The sequence below is a fragment of the Phalaenopsis equestris genome, unplaced genomic scaffold (genome assembly GCF_001263595.1).
Source record: "Phalaenopsis equestris unplaced genomic scaffold, ASM126359v1 Scaffold232737, whole genome shotgun sequence".
NCBI lineage: Eukaryota > Viridiplantae > Streptophyta > Magnoliopsida > Asparagales > Orchidaceae > Phalaenopsis > Phalaenopsis equestris.
In genome coordinates, this window is record NW_018250700.1 from 100,684 (window position 1) to 104,504 (window position 3,821).

Consider the following 3,821-nt stretch of genomic DNA (forward strand, 5'->3'; position numbering starts at 1 on the left):
ACAATAATATCATCAGCAAAAGCAAGGTGATTAATAAGCATATTAGATCTGTGACTGTAAAGGGAATGTGGTTCTTGAACAACAACCTGATTTAACAATCTAGAAAGATAATCAAGAGCTAAAATAAAGATTGACGGAGAAAGGGTATCACCTTGCTTAATGCCTCTGGAAGCACTGAAGAACCCATGAGAACATCCATTAACAAATATTGATTGATAACTTTTAGACAACCATCTACCAATAATAGAGATAAAAGAAGGAGAAAAGCCTCTAGTTGTGAGAACCTCCTCAATAAAGTCCCATCTAATAGTGTCATATGCCTTATGGATATCAAGTTTGAAGATAATATTACCCCCTCTACACTGTCTGCTCAGATCCAAAACCAACTCCTGAGCTAAAAGAACATTGTCCACTATGCTTCTACCTTGTACAAAGGTAGTTTGATTTTCACTAATAATGTGGCTGAGATGAGGTTGTAATCTACTTGCAATTAATTTGCTAATGACCTTTGGAGTAATAGAATTCAGGCTAATGGGTCTGAAATGTTTCCATTTAAACTTGGCTTTATCCTTAGGAATTAAGGTAATAGTAGATGAAGTGAAATACTCAGGTAGGTCACAACCCCAAAAGAAACTTTGTATAACCATTATGATATCCTTCTTAATTATACTTCAAGCTTTCTTATAAAAATCAGTTGTGAAGCTATCAGGCCCAGCCACTTTAGAACTATCAATTGAAGTTAAAACCTCCCAAATTTCCTTCTCATCAAGGATAGCAGCAAGATTCAAAGTTTTAGTAAATTCAAACTCCTTCCCAAAAATACCATTCTGGATAGGACCCTTTTCCAAAAGAGGTTGGGTAGACATTTCTTTAAAATAATTCATAGCACTAAAGGCAATACAATCAGCATTATGAAGCCAAACCCCATTAAATCTTATGAATAGTATTGCTTCTTCTCCTATAGTTAATACATGCATGGAAAAATTTAGAATTCCTGTCACCCTCACAGAATTTGACCTTAGCAGCTTTCTGTGTATAGAATTCTTCCTGCATAGAGATGGTATCCATTATGTCTTCATTAGCTTTAAACAAATCATTACTCACCTCATGATTAGATTCAAGTAATTGCTCCCACTTTAGTACAGAGTCTTCAACAGTCTTAACTCTAGCATTAACATCACCAACCACACTCCAATTCCATTGAGACAGTTTTTTACCCATTTTCTTGTGTAGCAACCAAGGCTTCACCTAAGGATTTAGATGATTGCAATCTTGCCAGGCTAAAGCAACTTGATTAAGGAAATCACTATGCAGTGACCACATATTCAGATACCTGAAAGAAGATCTATTCTTTGTAGGGGATGCAGCAATAGTTATTAACAATGGTTTGTGGTCAGAGCCACTCATTTTCAGGTGTTGTACAGAAGTATGGAGAGAATCTTTCATCCAAATATCATTGACCAACACTCTATCTAATCTTTCCCAAACCTTCCCTCTCCTTTAAGTAAATTTGGGACCAAGAAAACCCAAATCAAACAGCCCAGCCTCCTAAATATTCTCATTAAAGAAGCTGATTAAATTTAGATTAGGACTTCTACCCCCCTTCTTTTCAGTAGGGGATGCCACACAGTTAAAATCTCCTCCCACGATCCAAAAAGAGTTGAGATTGCTGCCAATATCCAACAAGTGACACCATAAATCTTGCCTTTCCACTGTTGAGCAGCCAGCATAAATAAAAGTGGCCAAGCTACTAAAATCACCCATTGAGAGTTTCAAGTGAAGGAACTGCTCATGATGCCTGCTAATATCACAATGGATCTCATTTCTACAGAAGACCTAAATTTTATTACTAATATTAGAGAAAAAATGAAAACCATAGAACTTATTAGTGATTTGCTGAATATGTTTAGACACCATTGGTTCCAAAATTGCAATAATCCAAAATTTATGCATCCTCTTGAGATTAAGTAACCTGTTAAGGGATCTAGGATGAGCCAATCGCCTAACATTCCAGCATAGAAACTTCATCAACCAAAAGAGATGGATTTCCCCCTCCTAGTTATAACCCCAATAAGAGCTTGCTGAGATGGGCCCTCCCCCCTATGGATTGAATAGCAACCAAGTTTTAAGCTCCTATGTAGTTTTCGTTTTCTTTTTAGCTTTTTGAACATGCCAGTCTTCTTTTAGAGTTGCATTCATCTGATTAATTAAACAATCTTCCAGAGAGAAATCCCCATGATAAACCAAATCCACCTCTTGAATCCCCTTCACATTAGTTTGTGTTGCCAACAACTGATTATTAACTTCCTCATCACTAATCATAGCTTCAGCGAAAACATTTGGAGGTTGCACCCCAAAGGTTTCCCTCTCAACAGAATTATCACCCAACACAACATGCCAATTTTTAGTGTTGAGATCAATCCTTCCTGGAGACACCACTGCTTTTGCAGCACCAGGGGAAACCATATCATCAGTAATGACCACTTTGGACATTCTACTCTATATTCCCCTTATCCTCCCTGTCCCCATTAACCTTCTGCCTTTTACTCAGACCAGGATGGAGTCTGAAACATTTATTATTAGTGTGGCCAAACATTTTACCATGGTGGCAATAATATGGTTTTTGTTCAACAATAATTTTCAGTCAATAGCCATTATGTTCAGTACCAAGCCAGATTTCCTCCACAACAGGAAGAGTAATGTCCCTTTCCACCAAGATCCTGGCCATTGAAGGTCTGCATAGATTAAATGTGGGCACATCCAGCTTAAGAGGTTTTCCTAGTGCCAAGCCAATACTAAAAAGCACCTTGTGATTAAAAAAATGGAGCTTGAGTTCAGGCATCTTGAACCAGATAGGAACAATTGATAATTCCTTACTGGGATCAAAGTTTGGAGTCCATTTAAGTAACTTCATGGTAATCCCTTCAATCAATATGGACTGTTTAGAGAACATCCTTGCATAGTCCTCTTCTCTGGATAAATTAATTAGGATGTGTCTACCATCTAATAACCCAACCCTCCAAGCTCCATTGAATTTCAAACTATTAAACAAATTTTCAAATAGACTCTATCTTGGGGTGACCCAATTGGAATTTACCTATAAGGGAAAACTTGCTTTTATCAGTTAAACCTTGGATGTCCTCTTCAGAATAAAAGATTTTCATTTTTCCTCCTTTCCTGACAATAGGTTTAAAAAGTGGATCAGCACTTTCATGGTAGGCTTGTGAAAAAACTAGCACATCATAGTTTTTAATGGTATCAAAACCCTTCCCCACAATATCAGCAAAAGTGGCTTTTGACCACTGGACATTAGTATTCATATCAAAAGTGTTTGGGTTGGCCATCAGTAACCAGAGAAACAAAACAGGACTCCAAATGGACCCAGAGACAAAGAAAAAAAACTAGCAAAATAAAGGAGCAAAGAAAAACTAGTTCACCAAAGCAGAAAGTTAGAGCCAGCAAACATCCAAGAGAGTCTACAGGAGCAATTCCACAAAAATCCAATACTCAAATGAACTAAGAACCCAAGAAGAGTAGAACCACCAAGGAAGAAACTAGAAATAGCCAGCAGTGAATAAGAACCCACAGCAAAGCCACAATACCTTTTGTCAATGGAACAATAAGATTTAAAAACCAAAAGCCCGAGAAGAGGGGTAAACTTAGTAAAAACAAAGGAGAATGTGGAGAACACTTCAAAACACAACAAACAAGAAGATTTGTCCAGCAAAACTTGAAGAACAGCTACACATTCAACACTTCCTCCATCCATCTTGCAGAAACCCTAGCAGAGCATAGGTTATCCCACTACCATTACATATATA